This window comes from Rhipicephalus sanguineus, chromosome 4, assembly GCF_013339695.2.
Source record: "Rhipicephalus sanguineus isolate Rsan-2018 chromosome 4, BIME_Rsan_1.4, whole genome shotgun sequence".
NCBI lineage: Eukaryota > Metazoa > Arthropoda > Arachnida > Ixodida > Ixodidae > Rhipicephalus > Rhipicephalus sanguineus.
The window spans coordinates 26549824-26573105 of record NC_051179.1 but is presented as its reverse complement, the minus strand read 5'-3'; the positions used below and the strand labels follow the sequence as shown (position 1 = coordinate 26573105).

At 46.7% G+C, this 23282-nt stretch overlaps 1 protein-coding gene across 1 annotated transcript in view; it reads right to left on the bottom strand.

Annotated features, from left to right (window-relative positions):
• Positions 1–22577, bottom strand: part of LOC119389273 (rabphilin-3A) — a 99009-nt gene extending 76432 nt beyond the window's left edge. Inside the window, exon 1 of the mRNA XM_049415074.1 lies at positions 22337–22577. The gene's annotated coding sequence lies outside the window, so the exon portion shown is untranslated. The remainder of the gene's footprint in view (positions 1–22336) is intronic.
• Between the last annotated feature and the right edge of the window lie 705 nt (positions 22578–23282).

Genomic DNA, 23282 nt, shown 5'->3' with positions numbered 1-23282 from the left:
CCGGAGAACGACCGCCACTTTAGCTCAAGTGGTAGAGAGCATCGGACACGCTTTCCGAAGTTCGTAGGTTCGGTTCCTACCAATGGCAAGTTTTCTTTTCATCCATTTTGATTTCTTCACATTTATACCATGATTACCACATTGCAGTTGAAGGCTACAAATAATGCTCCTAAACTTTAATGGGCTTCACTGCTTGTTGGTTCGATTAGGTTGTACATAACAAAGTGAACGAGTTCATGACCAATTATTCTTCCTTCATGCAATGACAAACATGCTTATTATACATATATATGGAGAGAGAGAGAGAGAGATTGAGGAGCCATTCTACTATGTCAATGTGGATGACCGGCGAAGTTGTTCAGCTCTTAGCCCACAGTGACAGCAAACAATGGCGTCCATATGGACGAATGCAGAGTGCAGTGTGGCGTAATTTGGCGGGGTGTGCCCTTTCGAATATGCACAAGATTGTGGCTAGTATAATATCCAACCAATCTGCCTTGCCGGTGGACATTTCATGCTTACTCCTACTCTACATTACGGGAGAGCCAGCCATTTTTAATGATAGTGTGGTGCTTGACCGCTACCCAACTTTCTGTCCTAATAATAATATAATAATTTCCGGGGTTTAACGTCCTTAAAACCACGATATGATTGTGAGGGACGCCGTAGTGGAGAGCTCCGGAAATTTCGACCCCTCCGGGGTTCCTTAACGTGCGCCTAAATCTAATTACACGGGCCTCAAGCATTTTCGCCTCCATCGAAAATGCCCTTGCCGCGGCCGGGATTCGATCCCGCGACCTTCGGGTCAGCAGTCGAGCACCGCGGCGGGTTGCTTTCTCTCCTGTTGACTTACAAGGCGTGCTCTCTCCTGTCCGTGTCACGCATATATATAGTCCGTGTGTTATTGTACGCCTCTAACCGTTTCTTACCTCCGCCTCCTCCACGACCTTGCGCTCTCACTCAGTGGGGGCAACAAGTGCAACTACAGTCGTTCTCTGAATCGACGGAGGCCTTGAAGCAGCGGCTTGCCCGACAAACAGCGTATAGCGGTATACATCTTGTTTGTTTATCTTGACGCCCTGAGGCCCTTACACGCGCGAGAATTATCGACACGTCCTCTCATCCGAACCAATAGGCTTACTTGCTTCATTCTCACTTCCGCGTGACGTAGTTTCTCGCGGTGTGTAGCGAAAAAAAAAAAAAGCGAGGCCAGGGTTAATCCTCGAAGGTTCCCGCATCCGCCCCCCCACCCTTCTTTTTGTGTGTGTTCCTGTACTCTACGTTGTTGCCTCGGCGTTAAGAGCTGCGTATGCATGCATGGCCTGTCGAGCCCAGCTCGTAGCATAATCCGGCACGATATATCCCGCGACCTTGTTGCCCCCGTCCCCGTATCGCTGCTCCAAGGACCAAGGGCGGATCTCTGTGATAGCCTTCCGCTGCTGAGCTGAATAACGAGGCGCTCATTTCCACCCCTTCGGCGAGAACGCTTCGGCGAGAACGTAGACGCCGCAGAGTTCTCTATATGCTATGCGAGAATTGCTGCAATTAACTCTGGAACTACTGAACTTATTCATTGAGTTTTACACGTTTATTTATAAGATGATAATGAGAAGGAGGAGGAGGAGGAAGGAAAGGCAGGGAGCGTCATAATTGTTACCCCTTTCTTGTTACTAAATACCCATAATCAGAGATTATGAGCTAATTTGGCCACCTGGGTCCTTTCTTCTATGCATACCTAACATTAAGAATAGCCAGGAGCCTTACTGCCTTTTTAAACCAACATGTTTTTAAGGCGAAAGCCTTAAACGCCTCATCGAACACGAGAATTGACCGTAGGCGTCAACACGAGTGATGCAAAAAACCATCATCACGTGATGACGTCACCACACGACGCCACTATGACGTCACATAACGTGACGTCACGTGATGGCGTCATCACACGACACCATCGCTAGGTAAAAGGTGGGCCTATCACGGAGGCAGTGCAAAAGCAAGTGAGGTGCAGAAAGCTTTCGGAGGGTGGCGGGAAGGGACTGAGAAGAAAAAAGATGGTTTTTGCCTTCGAGTCGTCTTACGCATATGCAATAAGGACCCTGCGAGTTTCGAACCACTTCCTAATGCGGCTGCCGTGGGTGTGTAGCTCACCGATAACGGTGCCAGAGTACTCTCTAGTAAGTTTTGTAGCAGAGAACTCTATGATCGACAATATGATATAAAACAGGTACACGTACACAGGACGTTCCAGAGCCATGCGGCGTCTCACGGCAGGGATCGAAGCAGCAGCAAAGATTGCAAATCGCGTTCTCGTATCCTGCCATCGTCCCCATGCACTTAAGAGCGGTTCCGTATTCGCGGGGCCCATAAAGCGCCCATGGCGTCTTCTCTTATATATATGCACAGCTCGTGCTACAAAAAGGACGCCTGTGTCGTAAAAACGATGATTGCCGAAAGCTGCGTCCTCCTCCATCACTATCTCGCGCAACACACACACACACACACACACACACAGGATGATATATATATATATATATATATATATATATATATATATATATATATATATATATATATATATATATATATATATATATATATATATATATATATATACTTTTCAGAAATGACGGCCGTTCGGCTTATACGGAAAGTGGAAAGGTGGCTAATGCATTTATTGATCGAGCAATACATTATTATTGTTTAAAAGTTAAACCAATCAGAGAATCGCGATACTTTCTTTGAATGAATGAATGAATGAATGAATGAATGAATGAATGAATGAATGAATGAATGAATGAATGAATGAGCGAGCGAGCGAGCGAGCGAGCAAGATAGAGCACACAGCAATCTCACATTAGGTCGACGCCACAACTGGCGAGACCTAATTCATCGTAATATTTAACACTACTTGCGTTGAATATTAATCTAAGCGCAGGCTAATCGTTAAGCGCATGCGCCGAACGTCACGCCGAAAAGAAGCAGCGACAACGCTAACAATACAATGGAACTACCTTACTCGTCTTTCCCATAGGAAAGCGTGCACAAAACGGATTTCTCAACTATGTAAATACATGCGCTGAAGCTCATGCACAAACGTCTACGCCTCTCTTGTTCCGCCTACACGCACACAGAGAGAGAGGGAGAGAGAAGTTAAGCACGTTATGGTGCCTCATACATTCACAAAGAAGTGCATTCGAGTTCCTGACTGATTCAATATCTGACTGTCACCGATGTCTTTCTGCGTCGAGAATCTAATATCAAACAACTCGTCGATGAGTGCGTTTCTATGCGTTCGCTTTTCGCCCGTATCCGGGACGCCCTTCGACCTTTTCGCGCACGTTATCAGATTACGAAGTGAAGCGGCGCAGGCGCGCTTCTTGTCGCAGGATATAATCTTGATATGGAATATAACGTAGAGATCGGACGCCATGTTTTGACATTCCGAACGACTTGCCTTCATCGCAGCGCGTGTTACGCAATCTTGCTTTTAATTCGTATTGAGGCCCACTGTTTGAGATTGGTACTTGATTCCCGCTGAAATTCACTGACGTTCCCAGAAAGCCCGTTCCCGGCACTTCTGGCGTCACTAATCTGCGCGAAAATTTAACGAGCGAGCAGTCGCCGACTGAAAGAAAAAGTGAGAAAGAAAGAAAATATTAAAAAAAAGCGGCGCTTCCATGGCAACGATGTCAGCGACAGCTGCTGCGGTCTTTCCGGCAACGCTTCAAAGTCATAAGAGAAAACAGAACGAGCATTTCCGGGTGTCCGACGGAACAAAATCAAATTTGCGCGTCCCGCGCATAATTCAAGTTTATTTTCGCTTGTGCTTGCGCGCATGTGTGTTTATGCGCGCATCCGTAAAGCACGTTCGTGTGCCCGGTGTATTTGTGTGCGCCTATCTGCTTGAGCGCTTGCCTTCCTGCGTGCTTGCGTGCCTGTGTATTCTCGGACCCTTAATTGATCCGTCGACGACGCAGAAAGCTGTCAGTGTCCTACTGCATCGTAACGACCGATTGTAGGCCTAGTAGCTATAGTGGGTTGAGGATAATAATATCTGGGGTTTAACGTCCCAAAACCACGATATGATTATGAGAGACGCCGTAGTGGAGGGCTCCGGAAATTTCGTGGGTTGAGGATAAGATAGATGGATGGATAAACTTTATTGTCTAAAAAGGAAGTCATTCACAGGCCCGTGAACCTAGATTTATGTGCACGTTAAAGAACCCCAGGTGGTCGAAATTTTCCGGAGAGTCCTCCACTACGGCGTCCTTCATAATCGTCGTTTTGGCGCTTACAAACCCAACAATTATTATTATTATTGTGTCTGTTTATTCTCGGATCCTTAATTGACCCGTCCATGACACGGAAAGCTGTCCGTGCCTTACGGCAGTCGTAGCGACCGTTTGCAGATCAATAGTAGTAGAGGTTTGAGGATAGGATCATTGGATGCGTAAGCTTTATTGACTCAAAAGGAAGTAGTTTACAGAGAGAAAGCGTTTATTTCTGCAACCAACACGCAAGCACGGCTCAGTGTCCTCGGAGCGAGGAGAAAGGGGAGTGAAAGAAGAGAGCGGAAAGGAGAGGTCACCTTCTCGAGATGCGAGTACCCACAACACCGAGCGCCAAGTGTTAGGGGTACCACTTTCCCCATCAGAAAAAGTAGTGGTTACCCGGAGGCTCCGGGAATCGAACCCAGCGCCTCCCGCGTTGGAGGCGGACGCTCATATAAGTAAGCACTTCACCACTAATGCGGTGACCGTAGACCTGCTGTGCATGCATGCAGTGCTCACTCTTTTTCTCTTTCTATTTCCATTTTACTTGCTTTTTTTTCTCCTTTGACTGCTACCGTAATTTACTAGTGCGAAATAAGTCGGGTATTTTTTTTCTCTCTCTCTGTCTCCTCAATATCCCTTTAAAAGCTTCGAATGGACTCCAGCTGGCACGGCTCTCTCCCGGAAACGAAGGGTGCAGATGCACTGCAGTTTTGTGGATGGAGCCCGCACTTAAGTTTTAGGTTGTCACCAAGTATATAGATGAATGCGTGAAGCAAGGCGCGGGAACACATGTAAGGTACCGCCAATTACGTCTCTTAACCGGCGTGTGAGGCCGTCACATGCCGCTGACGTCTACTGTATAAGGACTCGAAAGAGTCGTCCGTTCTATTTGTCGTCCGAGACAGGCTGTGGTGTCGTCGATGAGCGAACTCCGCGAAGTCCAAACACGCGCACTCACCTCGAAGCTTTCCCCTACCTGGAGCACTCGCGCCAGACGCACCATCATCTCGCCGCGTCGCCGTCCCTAATTGAAAGCGGCTGTTTGCACAAGGGGAGAAAAGCCCCGCCCCCTTTCACCACTTTCCCCACTCCCTCCCACTCGAGCACTGAATGGAAGCCGATGTTCGGCGAGGACGATAGAAATCTATTTTTGGGGTGACTCCGCATCGATTTTTCGGCCGCCTTATATACATCAGCGGGTCCAGCTAGCTCCCGATGCGCCGAGCTTGTCCTCACAGAGGTAGGGGGAGGGGGTGACGCCATTTTGAACAGGAGTCGTCGTTAGACGACCGTCTGTTGACGCAACCTCTTCCGTCGTTATACTCGGTGACAATTTAAGAATTCAGCGCAGTCTCTACCCGCGAGACAGCGGTGGACCTGCCCTCCACTTCTGCAGGAGAGCTCTGCCAGCTGAAGTCCGCTCGAAGTTTAGGTGTTCTTCCTCTGCTATTTAAATATAAAGCTAGGCCTAATTGGAATTTTTTTTTCTATCTAAACATATAAACTTTGGCTGAATGCTGCAGCCACGATCTCCCATAAAACTTGCCAGCACGTACAGATTTTCGTAAGACCAGCTACGAGGAGATATGTACAGCAGTATAACAAAATTAACCGTCTCAAGGAGGTCAAACTGCTTGACGTCACGGGAATCAAGGAACGTGATTGGTTGGCGAACCTATGCGAATTTCTGTACCCATGTCACTGTAGTCGTAGGTTGCCACTGGCCAATGACAGTGGGCATAGGCGAAGCACCTTGGATTATCACCGAGAAAAAGGCATTCAATAGTCCAGTTACACAGTTCGGAATTGGCACGCGCTCGGGACGCCCCCTACTACACTCTCGAGTACTAACAGCCACATTTTGGGTTACCTTGGAGGTGCACGTCGAAGCAGAGCAATAAAATGAGGACAAACATACGCAGCAGGATTATATCACTGTCACGTTAAGCATGTCCTTGTATTTAGTCCATGCCACTGCATTAAAAAGCATGCAAGCAATGAAGGACACTTGGCCAATAGACGTTCACGGTGCAGTGAAATCAATTAAGGCCGCAAAGACATTGGAAGCCGATTTACGAGTCATATACATACCATCCCTTTGGTGATGTAGGCGCAATCGTGTATGCGCGGCGTCTGCAAACACGTGTTCTAAAGGACTTCCAGCATCCCTAGTACGGCAAAATGCCGCCGGGAGGCGCCCACTGCATACCCAATTTCCGCCTCCAGGCCCACGCCTCTCTATAGTAGACTTCTAGCTAAACGCGTCCATTTTATGCAGACGCCAGCAAAGCCATTCGCGCGAAAGACAATCAAGACGGTTTATGCAGATGACAGTGAGGGCTCTTTTTCTGTCTTTCCTTCCGTACGAGCAGACGACAGAATCGAGTCATTTGTGCAGACGACAGCCAAATTTGCGACGAACAGCAACAAGAACGAAACCACAATCGTAAACAAAAAAAAAAGAAAAATGGAAGCCAGTGTTTGGGACCGCTATGAGAGATCTCTACTCGCTCGCGCAAACGGCAGTTGTTAAAGCGTTTTTACGACGTCGTTTGGCGAGGGAGAGGCCTTCTCCTATTCCCCGTCATTGTCCGACCAGTGAAAAGAGCTTTTGTCTAGATGAATTTCCAGGAACCTTGTTCTGGCTTTCGGTAGTTTTACTGTACGTAGGTATAAAAAGCTACGGCTCTGAGACCCTGGCCCGTAAGAGTCCGCGCGACGCGCTTAAAAAACCTAAACGGGCAACTTAACCTGAACCCACATTGCTGTAATAGAAGACCTTTCACTACCGGCAGTAAAGGATCTCTCCTGCACTGCTCCGTCTGACGCTCTTTTTTTTTTCGTTTCGCCGTTTAAAATTGACCAAGAGACTATAAAGCGCGGGGCAAGATGATCTAAAGAAATATTAAAGAATTTTTAGAGTACAAGGCGCAATCGAGGACACAATCACGGTACGCTATCGCTACTATGATATACCGCCCGAGCACTCCGTATACAGATAGTGATCCAGAGGAGCTGAAACATGTGGCCCCGGCGTTTCTCGCTTCTTCTGTGTATTTATTTATTTATTTATTTATTTATTTATTTATTTATTTATTTATTTATTTATTTATTTATTTATTCCTTACTTTTTTCTGTTTATTTTAGTGCACCAGTGGTGAGTGGTCGGGTTTGCCCAATTTTTGTGGCACCTATCTGCTGACGTCATCGTCTGGAACGGCACCATGGCACGCGCATCCCACGACCAGCGAAACGCGTCTTTGGCATCAAATTTTCGCAAAGCCGGAATTTTTCTTATGTGTACAATTCTCCATGCCGGTTACACACCTTGTCCTGCAGAGGTCTTTTATTCCACCATCAAGAAACTCAGCGAAGCTTTCATACAAAGTGTTCGCTTTTTACACTTGTTTTGCACCCCGAGTACAGCGCACTCGTGTGGTTCAAGTATATTATTGCGATAGCAATTATATGGACACACTCGGCTGGTTTTTGCCGTCGCCGTTACCGTCATGTCCCGGATATGTACATGTATGTATATATAAATAAAAGCGACAAAGAAAAGTAAATCAGAAAAAATTCCAAAACGCGCCCCCTCGCTCCGCAGGGCACCGCTTTAATCAAATCGGCCACGCGCCAACGGGTGCTTTGCGTACTAACGGCGAGCGATTTATATACACCATTTTACGATGGCAGCACGCAGAGCTCGGAGATGTTTCAGCATGTGCGGTATTGCCCGTGGGATTGCCCGAAGTGCGCGCTTTAAAAGAGCTCTTACATTTTCCTTCAATTTGGAACCTGCCCTTGAGATGCGCACTAAGAAAACGCGCCTCTCCACGAAGTGAATCATGACGAGTGGGCGACAGTGGCGTAGCCAGAAATTTTTTTCGGGGGGGGGGGGTTCAATCATACTTTACGGATGTTCGTGCGTGCGTTTGTATGTGCGCGTGTATATATACACAAGCAAAACTGAAAATGTTCGGGGGGGGGGGGGGGATTGAACCCCGCCAACCCCCCTGGCTACGCCCCTGTTGGGCGAAGCTATGGGCATCGTATGGATGAGTAACCATACGTTACCCGAGTGTTGCCTCATATAATGTAAATTGAGTGACATAAAGAGTCGACGACAAAGCTAGGTCCTAGGGTCCGTAATGTCTACGTTGAGGTCACCGACTATTATAAAGGGTTTGTGCTTGCAGCGGTTTAATATTGCTCTGTCACAATTATGATTGGTATTAGTCTATTTTTAAACCTTCTGTTAAACCTTCTTTTAAAACCACGCATCTCCGCGAAGTGAATCATGACGAGTGGTCGAGTAGGTGTGTAAGCACGGACGCCGACATACGGATGGACGGACATGTCATAGGACATGTCTCGGCGTTAATATGCGCCTAAAAGTGGCCCATCTCTGTGCCCACTCGCGATCTGGATCGCCGGGCAAACATACGTAAAGAATGCTTCGAACGCCTCCGCGCGGCAGGAGACGCGGAGGAGTCACTCCACCCACGCGCCGCACTTTTCAAGAAGAAACTAGCAGTTGTTCCGTGTACGAAATGCAACCGATGAGCGAAGCTCGTTAGAAATGGGACGCAAAACGACTATGCGCCTGATCTCGCTGCTGTCTTTCATGAAGGCGGTAGGGTGGGGAGCGGGTGGGGAGACCGTCTGCTGCGCTCGGTGGCGGGAACGACTGAGCGAGTGAGTGCGGCGCACGCAGCGCAAGGAGAGGGAGAGAGGTGGGAGAGGGGTGCGAGCGGTGATGCGGCGGGGAGCCTTCGACGGCGGCGACGGAACGCCACGCGTCCTATGTATACCTGTGTGTTCTTTTCGAGCGTCCTTCCTTGTGTTTGACCAGCGCGTTGCACGCGTTGAGCTGTGACCGTTGTTATATAGTTTGTGGTCGTCCTGTGTATGCTCTTCTTGTGAGTCCTTTGCGTAAGTAGAGGACTCACGAAAGTATCGAGCTGCTTGCCGTTCTTCGTGTGACATTCTAATCTGTTGCTATTGCATTCATTGCTTCGCCGTTGCGGCGAAACTGTGACTTTTAGAATTCCTGCAAAGATGGTTGTGTAGCCCAGTGGGTAAGACATTCGCCTTTGGAGCGGAGGATTGTTCCAATCCAGTTGACCAAGAAAATTCATTTTGTTGTATTCATTTGTTTCTTTGTGATGATGATCGTCTTATGTAACAGAGAGACATACAGCCTCGTTGAATCGGCATAGATGTGCTTACGCATTTAACATTAACATACCAACACGAGTGACATATACACGCATTTTCTGGCGTTTCTGTTGACGGAAGCGAAAAATACATGGAACCCAGCCATACACAGCTTCGCTGCAAAACAAAAAAATTCACAGATCCCACGCGTTGCGGGAATCGGTTTCATGCGAAGCAGTCAGCGAGTACTTATATGCTGTATTTTATGGCCTCGAGCCAAGCGTTACGAGGTGGATCGACGTGTTTTTGTAAGTGTAGTAGCTGCGTGCAGATCGTAGGCTTACCAGGCACACTGAAGTTTAAAGGGTAACTTATGGTGCGACGTAACAATCAGCCCTTGCGGTAGAGGACATATATGTATCGTCAGTATTAATCGAGACTAAGTGCAATTTATGTTGCATTCATGCGAATATCCGCTTTCCGTTCAAGGTTACGTAAGTGCAGTCTTCAAACGATTCGAAGGCGGAAGCCTTACATGCTCACCTCACGCGCAAATTGACCGTCGTCGTCGACACCTGTGAATATCATGCGTAACTTTCGTAATGTGTTCTTCCGGGGTTGAGCAATGCTTCAATATAGCATGCTGAATCATAGGAATACAAATTCAATGTTTATTATACCGCTATAAAAGCGGAGCTAATACTGGTACCACAGACGTTAATCTGATATGACGCATGTATCCTAGAAGTACATATGTAGTGTTTATTGTTTTGTTAAAAAAATTGGACAGTCAGCACTGCAACCACAACTGACTATGAACCGACGTTACGCCTGCATAGGCTGTTTTTCCAAACCAGTCTATAGACCTGGCGTGGCTCAGTGGTAGAATACCTGATAGCCACGCAGAATGCTTGGGTTCGATTCCTGCTGCGATCTTAATTTTTATTCTTTCCATTCGGTCGGGTCAACGCTGCTGATGTCGGTTTTTCTTAACGCTCTCGCATTTAAATTGCCGATGTCTGTTCTCGCCGTTCCTGGGCAGATATAAACTGTCAATCACATGTGGCGCATACCCGTATACCCCGGCTCCAGGTATACGGTTATGTGCCACACGTGTCAGGAGGAAAGGGTTTGATGACGTACGCGACAGGATTTTCACGTTATGCATGTCATGACCCGACAGTCATATTCGTCAAATCCTCTTACTCTCCCAAGCCAATTGTGGTCTACACCAAGTTAAGGAGGCGATCATGAGAGCACCCAGACGTAGGCGGATAGATAGATAGATAGATAGATAGATAGATAGATAGATAGATAGATAGATAGATAGATAGATAGATAGATAGAAACGCTCAAAGTGCCAAAGGTTCGCTAAGAAATGCTTCGCATTAAAAAAAAGTACCACAGGAGGAAGGACCTGCTCAGTGGTTGATGGTGGGCTGTAGTTGGTTGCTTCTTCATCAATACAACGATAGCGCTCTTGGTCAGAGAAGAATGGCGAAGACGAAATAAGACAAATCACAAAGGCTGTTCTATATGTTTGTATTTAGACCTCGCCTGCTGCTGCTTCTTTCGAGATTCCATCTGCGCGTCGACTCTTTGGGAATATATAGACCTTTCATTGTTTCCGAACCTTTTGAGGCATTCTGTGGTGTGCCTTAGCGTTTAGTACAGTGAGCTAGAAATGAATGTACGTTTAGTGACACCTTCGTCACGAAAGACCCTCGCGAACAGCTCTACCCAAGGAGGTTAAAAAAATATTTTTCTAAACCTCCTTGGCTCTACTTTTTCCATACTTTACGCGCGCTCGGCAGCTATAAAGTACCGCCTGCCGATCACGCGGTGGGGAAATGTTTCAGTGAGCCTTGCGATTTCGACCGCGCACGTGTTGTGTCCTCCTTTCTCGTCCTCGTGTTACTTTGAGATAAATATCGTTTCATGTCTTACCAAGAAGGCCGAATTTCTCCCCGTCCGACTTCGTTTTTTTTTTTTTTTAAGAAAAGGCTTCAAGAGTGCCATGTGGTGCCTCTTCTAGTCTCACTTTCTTTCATTCATTTTCTTTACCAGCGACGTAGCCAGAAATTTTTTTTCGAGGCGGGGGTTGGGGGGGGGGGGGCCTCAACCACCTTTTATGTATATCGTGCGTGTGTTTATATGTATGCGTGTATATGAACAATGCAAATTTAAAAAATTGGGGGCAGGGAGGGGGGGGTTGAACCCCCCAACCCCCCTTTCTGGCTACGCCAGTGACCTTTTCATTCCCCTCCCTACGTGTAGTGTAGAAACTGGACAGAGTCTTCTTAACCGTCCTGCCTTCACTCTTTCTATCTCCTTCGTCCACGCTGCTGCTCATGGCGGTGAATTCTTTTGGCATGCCTCTTCGAAATGGGGCGGTGAGAAACAGTCACCTGGCCTGCCAGAGCTAACCACGTATATTAAATCATGCATAGTAGTCAAGCATTGTGCCTATCTTCTGTTAGTATTACTGCCGCTCTTCCAAGGATATAAGCTGCAAAAACCATCGAGAACTTTTAGTTATATGCTAAGAAGTTTCGCAACAGGCTTTCCAGGTGTTCTCGGTGAACTGAACACCCTGTTTACGGCTATAGTGAAAATTTGGGGGCGTATTACGAGTGATATGTGGTTTAAAAGGACTGAGCGTTGGGCGAGTTGGTACTCCATTACTATGAAAAACTGCGCAAAATAAACAGGGACAAGTGAGACAAGTGAGGTGTGTGGGCGGAGTTCGCGTCGTGTCGGTCAACAATGGGATTTGCACAGGGGTGGCGCTAGTGGTGGGCCCCAATTTATTGCCTGCCATCCCCCCCCCCCCTCCCACTTGTTGTCACCCACTCGTCGTGGGTGACCCGCCCAATAAGAAACTCCTGGAGCCGCTCCTGTATTTGCACTGTACAATGCGCACGAAAGCACTCCTAATGCATTATGAGCGTGCTTTACGAATGACGTAGCGGCAACCGTTCCGTGTGAATTGGAACAGCCGCTGAGATCAGGTTTAGTTAAAGTACGACGAACGGCCCGTGCGAATGCGAAGAATGTGAGAATTCCATCTTTTTTTTTAACTTTTGTGCCAGTTTTACGTATCTCTCCGCTATTCTTCCCGCCGTTCTTCCCCTTTCCTTTTTCTCCTAGTGCAGCAAACCAGAACCTTTATTTTTTTTTCTCGAAAGTCTGCCCTTAGGCATAACAATTATTGATTCAGAAATACACATACAAATTTGCTTCGCGTATGAAGTCCAGTAATGAGCAGTAGTGAGGTCCACTAATCCAGCGGTCAAGGTCGGGTGGTCGGCCAGGCCTGAGGCCTGTTGCACGTAGGTGACGACGACGGCTTAATTGTAGACCCGTGCATGTCCACAATAAGTGTGTGACAGTTACATCGCGGACTGGGGCGTCGCAAAATGGGCACGATGTGTCATACGGGCCGCGTTACTTTTGCGCCCGAAGGGTGGTCACGGGTGAGGTAAGCGCAACCCCAACACGAAGCCTCCGCAACGTAACCTCCTCTCGGCGGGTTAAACCACAAGAGAGGCCTGAAGCTTCTCGTCAGGTTAGGCTCCCTGCCTTTCCCTTATTTCTCTCTCCTTCTCTCCTTCCATCTCAATGTCATGCGCGCACAGCGGAAGAATATACAGGATTATGTAACGTAACGCGAACTGGCGTGCCCCACATTTTCTTTGGCGTTATACACGTCCAATTCAAAATTTCACAATAAATACACAAACCCCAAGAATGGAAAGCCCGAGGCAAAACGTTTTTGGCGAACCTCGACATCAGCGTAGGCGGGGTCAACGAGTGAATATCACCGAGCGAGTTCACTGCGTGGGCCCGACGCTTCGGTTGCCGTCAACCGTGGGGAACAAATCAAGATAAGAAGTACGAAAGAAGATTGCTGTCTGTGTCGCGAGCGACAGCTGCAACGCGAGCTCGCACAGCTGCTTCTCTAGCGTACTTTCTCTCTCTCTCAACCCCCTATTTTCAGACTTTCCTCCTCTCCCTCCCCCGTAGGCAAGGGATGAGGGTCGTAGAGCAGAGTCTGTATAATCAATCCTAGCCGGGCCACCTGTTGGTTGCTTTTAAGGTCACGGGAGCGCATAGCACGGGGAGCTTCCCAGCTGCTTGTACTACATAGGTTTTCACTCGCGCGTTCCTCAAAGAGCATCGTGATTCTACTTCGGGCCAAAATACCGTGTTCCAATGTGTATTGCTCCAACAGACACCTCATCAAGCTAGAACCATCGTTCTGTACGGGTTCGTGATTGTATTGAAGGAAATTGGGAACGGAAGGAAAACAATCCCCGGCACCTCCACCAAATGAAGCGGAGGTTTGTTGGCAACATGGCGTTTCGGGTTAGTTGGTTATATGCATCAAAATGCGCCTGTCCCGTTGTATCTTCCTCGTCCGTGTGTATTAGCGCTATGCCACCACTTGAGGTTTATCGGGTCTATTGGCGTACCTGACGAGCGGCAGTAAATTGACAGTGCGCGCAGCGAAGAGCACAAAGGTTCAGGTCGAACGCCTCTCTCGATACTGCTGCCCTCTTCTTCTTCGTCTTCTTCATTACAATGTGAAGGCTGAAGACTATATAGTCGGTGACAGCCTAAGAATAAATATAAGCTCCGCCCACGAGGCCGCATTGCTCATATTTTGCATGCCTCCGCGCTACAAACGAAGTAGTTCCTAAACAATGGCAATAATTTTCACGCATATAAACCTTATTTTGCAATACTGCACTGATACTGAAATAAAGAAAGCAAAGCTAGATAAAATAAACTGTGAAGGCACGGAGTTCAGCGTCAGCATAACAATATAGCTGTTATTTAAATCGCACCCCCCGCCACGGTCATCTCGGAGTCTATACGAAGAAGTAATGTACATCTCAAAGGTGATGTTTCTGAGCAGCACCTATTTTGGTATTAAAACAAAAAATGCCAGATTTAACATAAAACTTAAAATAAAGGAATCGTTATTTTATGGTTTCAAAGAACGATTTTATGGTTTCAAAGCCGCCAGTTTTCTTCACTATCTGCTGTAACTATGGCAACTGTGATTCAAATGGAAGTATGGCGGAGTGGTCTGAGATTGCCTTCGTGAATTACGACTCTTGTGTTGCCGTTAATACCGCATTTGCGTCTCTAGTCGCCGTGCTTGTGATCGTGTTTGAGCTAAACGCCAAGGCTTCATTTGACGTCTTGTTTCAACGAAATAAAAGCGTGTAGCACACATCGCGTTTAATTGTGGGGGTCACTGCATGCGTTACCGTTACTTTCACGCCAAGGAGATGTACGCGGCTAAATTGGAGTTGACTAAAAGCTTTACGTGGGATTGTTTCTCGCCTCGACAACTTGCACTGGCACTGCCATTACCCCTTAAGACTTTGAACGTTCAAGATTTAATTAATTTACTATTTTTTTCTTACATACCAGTCGTCGCCCCAGACAGCAGAGGGGCAAACGTTTACTGGAAGAGCCCCCCCCCCTACCATATATATATATATATATATATATATATATATATATATATATATATATATATATATATATATATATATATATATATATATATATTATATATATATATATCATACACACTGAGGCTGCGATCGGTTGCCATACGACAAATAGGAAAAGTATATACGATTCTCAAAAGACAGTTTATTTGTCAACGTTTTGATATCAAGGCAAAATTTACGAGGCTTCGATGCGCTTTTATAGCATCGTCCTCCGTGCAGGTAGAGCGAGGAAAAAAATAAACAATAAAAAATGTAGAAATGAAAAAAATCGGTAGCCAAAAGACCACACATACACACTCGGACATAGAGAAAACACGCGCATCTTCGAAGAAAAAAAAGGAAACATATAGATGTCTATATAGATAATATCGGTGGACACAATCAGTAAGTACATCCGTTTCGTGCATTGTCAAGCCCCACCTCTCCGGCTCCCCCCTCTTCATTTGTTCGTGAAGCATAGTGAGGGAGTGAGGCTTCAGAAGAAGGATAAGCGCTTAAACAAAAGGGTCTATGCACTATGAGCTTCACGAGTTTAATATAAACAAATTATCACTGCGTGATACATGCACACAATACACGCGAAATGCAAAAAAAAAAAAAACGCACGTTAGACAAAACAAGAATTCCAAATATGATATCGTGAGAGTATGATGCAACGCCATTAAAAACAAAAGCTTTTTTTTTACTCAATAATAGTTTTAGCGGCGTTACTTCAGTTACGATCACGGTCCATGCAATCGATGTGCCACAGCCAGCGCATTATTTCACGGTTTGCAGACAACGCTACCTCGCACGGCGTTTAACATTGCAAGGCGTTCGTGCATCGAGCGTGAGACTTAGGCGACGGGCACTTCAACCTAGCACATCATTCTGGGCCGGTGGAACTGAATTCCGTTAAGACGACGCAACTGCGCCAATAGGCACGCGTCACAAAATCACACACGCACCAGATGACCACAATTACCTTCTTATAATGCACACACCACTGCATATTCTCCACACCTGGTTTGTTTACTTTCGCATTGTGTTGCGCTAACGGGCTACGTTGGTGGCTTTCTTTCTCTCACGCTTCGTACGTACATACGTCGTTTATATAGGAGCACGGCACGGCGCATATCACAATAGATCACCAAGATTCCAACGTTGCGAGCTCCAAGTAATACATCACACACACGCACACTGCACTTGTGGCAACGCTAACTGCCATGGCTTTTGCGGGCGGTAAATCGTACACAGACGCGCACATTCCGACTTCACTTTCACCTCACTGCACACGAATGAACGCGACGACAATCGTCGATGTGGTGACCCTCTGGCGATATGCTTGGTGTATCCGAGCGATGGAGGGAACGCACGCCGTGTTGCAACTTGAAGCTGCCGAAACGACGGAACGCGCTAAAGCGTTGTAAAGCACTCCGAGCTGCTGCCGCTTCGGTGAATCTCCAAACGCGGCAGTCACAAGCTTCTACTGCATCGGATGAACGACCGGCGAGGATGATGCTGGGTACGTGCGAATAACAGTAGGAACACTAGCTTCTTCTGGAAGAAACAAACACCTCAGGAAATTCGAATTGACAGATCTCGGTATCGGTGCAGCGGTACCTCGCCTCTCGTCGCGAACGGCGCCATGTTGCATTTTTCATTGGCTCGTCTTAACCGTTACGTCATGGCAAAGAGCGGCCGTAGTTGGACGCGCATAACACAAATGGACAGCGGTAGAGTTTACTTTTTATTCTTAGCTTGTCACCGACTATAGTTTTCTAAAGTTATACTAAACTAAAGGCTATAGTTTTCATGCAGAACCAGTCCAGGTTTTTTTCTTGGTTGTGTACATGCGAACGCTTCGTTGGATTTAGATTGGATGCAGACAATGTTTCCCTTACAGCAAAGGACAGCCGAAATTCGTCCAAATTATTAAGCGAAGCTTCTATAAGTTACAGATTTTGGTCGCAACCCGCCGCGGTGGTCTAGTGGTTATGGTACTCGAGTGCTGACCCGCAGATCGCGGTATCGAATCCCGGCCTCTGCGGCCGAATTTTCGATGGAGGCGAAAATGCTCGAGGTCCGTCTACTTAGATTTAGGTGCACGCTAAAGAACCCCAGGTGGTCGAAATTTCCGGAGCCCTCCGGCCTCTCTCATAATCATATCGTGGTTTTGGGACGTTAAACTCCATCAGTTCAAGTTTCAAGTTTATTTCAGATATCAGTACAGAAACAGAACATCGTACAGAATAAATATACAGAAGGAGGTCCGAAAGCACTGGGCTGCAGGGGGACCTCCTGTCCAAGATTGAAAAAATAAAAATTACCTAATTTGCAGAAACAGCAATATAACAAGGAAAATGTGTGGTTTGATACAAGAATACATCAGTTATAGATTAAACAAAAATGGTACGAGAAACATCGTTTTTGAAGTAAAAATATACATATATAGTTAAGCAAATAAGAATACAATTGCTTTTTTAAATAAGCCGATCGTAGGACACTGTTTAATGTGGGATGGTAACGAATCCCATATGGATAAAACAAGAAAATAAGCAGTGTGACGACCACAATTAGTACGGATAGACGGTAGTGAAAATTTTCCATTTGCAGAAAATGTAGTTCGGTTATTATTATTATTATTACTATCATATTTCGGTCACGGCGGCATCGTACGCGGAAAGCCCGGCGCTGGCGTGCGATAGAAAAGCTGGTGTACAGAAATGGGGCCTTTGAAGGCGCGCCGGTACCAAGGGTATTTGTATGCACCGTTTTCCAATAACTGATGCCTCTCGATCGTTGGCTTGTCGGCGATAAGCCGTTTCTGATATGGCAGTCTCGATCTTTTATCGAGGTGACTTGTCATTTCACGTTGCCACATTTATTTGCCTGGATATGAATGCATGACCGGAACTGTGCCTGTAGCTATGCCTGTAGCAACTGAAGCGGTGCGCTGCTAAGCACGTGGATGAAGGTCCGATTCCCGGCATGGAGGAAGGAAACAGTTAGGAGGGAGCATTGTGTAATGAAAAAGAAAGAAAGAAAGAAAGAAAGAAAGAAAGAAAGAAAGAAAGAAAGAAAGAAAGAAAGAAAGAAAGAAAGAAAGAAAGAAAGAAAGAAAGAAAGAAAGAAAGAAAGAAAGAAAGAAAGAAAGAAAGAAAGAAAGAAAGAAAGAAAGAAAGAAAGAAAAGAAAGAGGTCAGAAACGCACACGCCAAGCTTCGTTTGTACCCATTTTTCCGATATGGGAAAGGCTCTTAATTTTCTGACTTATTATCCATCACTTAACCAACACTTATTATCTTTTAGCCAACATGTGTCAACACTAGCCAACATTTGCCAATAGTGAGCCGACGCTGTAGCCAATATTAGGGACCATTTAACCAACGCTATGTATAACCAACCATAGCCAGTGGTAGTGCCGACAGTATGCGAGAAAATACGGTAATGAAGAGCACCGCTAGCCGTTCACCGTTCTCAAATGGCAGGCAGTACACGCTAGTAAACACACTGGCATATATAAGAAAAATCCGAACCCAAGGGCCATAAACCTTAATGTTAGCTCCAAGAACCTCGAGAAAGTTAAGGATCGCTAAACGAGCGCTGCATGGAGTGAAAGGTGAAAGGCGTATAACATCGACGTATAGGAAGATGGCGATGCGAACTAGAGAGCAAACGTTTCTTAACGTCTCTAGGCGACGTTAAGAAATTGAGTTTAACGGGACTGTCCGTGCGGATTTTCTCATTCTCTAAATGAATGTTACCTCTCCGAAATTTATTACGGGGCTGTGCCAAGACAAACTGTCCAGTATGCAGCTTTTAAATTCGAAGCATTTCTTGGTGAACCAAACGCACTTGCAGCGTTGCTATCTATCTATCTATCTATCTATCTATCTATCTATCTATCTATCTATCTATCTATCTATCTATCTATCTATCTATCTATCTATCTATCTATCTATCTATCTATCTATCTATCTATCTATCTATCTATCTATCTATCTATCTATCTAGCTATCTATCTATCTATCTCAAGGTATCTCGTAAATTATAGACATATCAGCTCGAACAGTGGCGGCTCAAGCAGCTGGAAGTGACAGTGGCGGCTTCGAAAGCGCGAAAAAAGGTGGACTGTTTCGCGTGGTGGCTTTGCCGCGGAATAGATTTTGCGCAGATCCCGACACTCTCAGTAGGTGTGCTCATTTGCAACGAACTTATTTTTGGCTTCAATTGTTTGTTAATTCATTTCCTTGCTGTAAAAACACACAAGTCTACATAGAAAACCACACGCCATCTTAACCTAACCAAACCAGCCAACGTTTATCCGCTTTAAAGTTCATGCATATAGTGGGGTTATTTTATTCAAGGTTCTGGCTTTACGGGAAACATTGGGAAAGGCCTACTGGAACGCCTCCTATACAGTGGTATCTCGTTGATACGGTTCTACATAATACGTTTTCGGGATAATACGTTTATTTTTTACTTTTTTTCCCTCTTCTTCTTCTTCAATGTTCCATAGTAGCAATGCATTTTCATATCAGTTGGTGCGATCGCGTTTTCACGAGAAATTGGAAAGTACGACTGCCGAAGTGGGCTTTTATAGGTATTTCTTTGTATAGCTTCATATTCCGGGGAAGTAAGTCAGTTGAGTGAGGAAACGGTAACTTTTTTTTTTTGCTTCCAGAATTTTTTTACGGACATTGAAAAAAAGTTCGGTGCAAAACTGGCGAGCTATTCCAACGTTGCCGAATAAAAGGGCGTTGGCTGTAGCTCATGCGGTGTCGTGTGATGCTTCTCCGCATAATGTGTTATGCTGAACAGTGTCACACGCAACGCGGAGAAGCATAAGACATTATGCTTCTCCGCATAATGTGTTATGGCGAACGGTGTCCCTTAATGTCAACGCAGCGCGGACATGCTTCTCCGCATAATGTGTTATGTGGAACAGTCCACTCTATGTCGCACGCAGCGCGGAAGCATAATGCGTTATGCTTTTCCGCATAATGTGCTATGCGGAGCAGTGCCACTCTACGACACATGCACTTTTGCTACTGACTTGGACACCGATCGAGTGCGCCCATTTTTCACATTTTTTGGGTGTTTTGCTTCGGAAAATACGTCGACTGCGCAGTCACGTGTGCGCTGCGTTTGCTTGACGTGTACATACCTGAGCTGAAATTCCAACTGAACCACAGCGCAACTACGTCACACGCAGTGCAGACACTATAGGTCACTGAAATACCAATATTGACCTATATACAATGAGTATAAAACGTGAAGCGTTATGCGACCTTTATCACGCGCTTGCTCTAGCGACTGGCCATATTGGCCATATTGTCACAAAGTTGTGACGGTGAACAATGCTCTAGCAAGACTGGTAAATGCTGAACTCTTTAGTGGGTGAACTTGTGCTCTGATACGGAAAGCTCAAAGTACAAGCAATGCACGCTGTATACACTTATAGCTGCGATCACAGTCGTCGACCGTCGGTAATCTGATCGTCGGCGGATCGCGCGTCTTGTATAATGATCGAAAGCCCTATAGTGCTCGCATTAGCTCCGGAACAAACTCGACTACCCGCGTCGTGCGCGCAATCTGATCAGATTAATACTCCAAAACAATCGAGAAGTTTCCCAAACATTGCGGAGCCGAGGGATGGCAACATATTTTTTGTGGGTGAAACCCCATCATATCAAAATAAATAACTTAAGCGCGCATGGCAATATGGAGGTAGCGAATGTTCACAAAGGTATAGCGAAAGGCTCGTCGCACGTCTTAACGGAGGGGCAACGCGTTTTGTGCAAACAATTAACATGCGCGCGGCCTCTTGGTTTATTTGTTAATGAGCGCGTGAGTAGGAGACGATAATGTTATTGAAAATTCTAGCAACCCTTCCATTTCTATTTTTGTCCGTGCGCTTCTCGTGTCGCCGAGCAATGTGGACCTCAGCATGCGGGTATGAGGTCCTCTGACGCACGCGTAGCGCCAGTGAATAAAATAGAACTATTCGAATGACGTCATAACGTTGGAATCGATTCACGAAGGCCTATAGTCGATGTGTAAATACTTAGAAACACAGTTCAGAATACTATACATACAACGGGACATGCATGTAGAGGAAAAAAAGAACAAAGATGTTGCACAGGACAAAAACGAATCAAACGAAAACTTGTTTGTTTCAACTGCATTATTCGTCTGGATCTCGTATGATATACAGACGAAATTGCGCGTGTAGCACACAAAAAGAGAAATAAATAAGCGTAGACCACGCGTACGAGGCTTGCCGCGTGCGTTTTTTTGTTTGTTATAGCCATTTCTTTGCTATTTGTTATTCTTCTGCGCGTCGCTTCGTTTTGTGATATTTACCGTACGTCACTATCTTACATATTCAATATCCATCGTTTAGCGCTATCTACACATGTGAAGCGGCACTTGTTGCGGTTTTAGCGAAGCGGTCCAGCGCTTCAAAGGCAACGCGTTTACGTCAAACGCGGGAATAGCGTCATCCGATTTCGTCAAAGCGGTCACAACCGAAAATACCCCTCGTGCGACGGTGTATAAGAAAAGCGCAGAGCTCGAAAAAAATATGAAGAAAGAAACAGTCGACAAGTGCGCGCAGATTTGCGGCATATGTTCCAGCTGTTGTGCAAACACTTTGTAAAAGACGTTCGGACAAAATAACGCCGGCAGGTCAAGGACGTCTATACATGTGTCGCAACGCACCCATAGTTTCCGTAGCGTTATCAGCGACGGAAGCTGCGACATGTGCCAACTTCGTTACAATTTCTCCGTCATGCTGCATCCTCTGAGCGTTGCTAAAAGCCGAACAGAAAGAAATGAAAGAGCATTGTGTATTAGCCATAAGTTAGCGTAAACGTGCCATCTATCTACTACACTGGGAATTATGCTTCAAGTCGGATCGATTCACAAAAAGTTCTTGCGCGTCCGTCGCCCGCGGTAGCGCCGGACTTCCCGACAGTTCGTACTGACTCGGTTGGCGCGCATTACAAACCGTGCATGCACCATCTGAAGTACGTCAACAGCTCCGTTCGTAACGAATCGGGGCACCTAACGTGCAAGCTCGTTAAGCAATCAGCACTATCTGTACATCGGGTGTAGATTCTTGATTACGAGTCACCCAAGATGATTACCGATGATCAAGGGTATCGACAGTACCGTCACAGTAAAGCCCACTGAAATACAGCAAAGCCTACATCACCGCGCCCTATCTGCATGCGGGCGCCCCGCATTCGACGACCGAAGCTTCCTTCTCGAGCACGCAACCAGCACAAGCGCGTTGCGTGATCCGAAAGGCGTGCGTTAACCGCATCGGAGCCGAGCGCCGTTTGTTTGCTACCGCGGCAGCGCGCAGCATATGTTAGCCGCGTTCACTTACGCTTGCGTCCAAAGCCTCGCTCTACGTCCGCAGTGTCGTTCGGGGGCCTTCGGGGAAACCATATCAGCGCGCCGCGGGTCGCGATCGCGCCGCCCGGGATCCGTCGACGCTACCGCAGCGGGCTGCGGCGGTGGAAGCAACACAAGCAGCAGCCATCACCGCTGCCGAATCGCGGGAAACGCACAACACCCGGCGGAAGTTCTTCGACCGGCGCGCGCCGGCAACTGTTGCGAGCGTTGCGAGCGCCAGAACGTTCGAGCCAGCACTAGCGACACGCACGCACGCACGCGAGGCTACGACCGCGAGGAGGCGGTGGAGCCAGTGGAGCTCTGTGGAGCGCGGAGAGCGCGCGCCGCCACTGGCCTACCTCTTCGCTTTTCCTCTTCTCGCCTCCCACTTCTTCTTTTCTCCGCCAGTACGCAACGCTGGCGATCGGAAGAGAAAGCGGGGCGCTTCTTATTGATTTCGCTCTGTGTTTACGTCGTCTTATATATTAGAGAGTTTTAGCATACCGCGGAACGCCGGCAGCCGTGCGCGAACATCCTCCCGAAGAGCAGTAGCTGCCGCCGGCAGCGACATCTCTTGGCGCTGCGTTGTATCAAGAAAGCGTGCCGAGGTCGGGTGCTTATTATCCAACTAAAAGAACAAAACGCTGCTAGAGACGCTCTAACCTTGAGTCAAAGACAATTCCCCCCCGAATATGAGCAGTACGAACGTCGCTTCGAGCAGTTCGCTGCACAGCTACAACACATGCAGCACATTATTCAGACACTCAAACCAAAAGCGTCGCTTACAGGTAACAAACGCAGTAGGCCAGCTGCCACTGTAGATCAAGAAGAAAACAAAGATTCAGAATCATGCCCCTGATAGTCCAGTGGAACGCGCGAAGCCTTCTCAACAAAGTCAATGACTTCCTTTACATAATAAATTCCTTCGAAAAAACCCC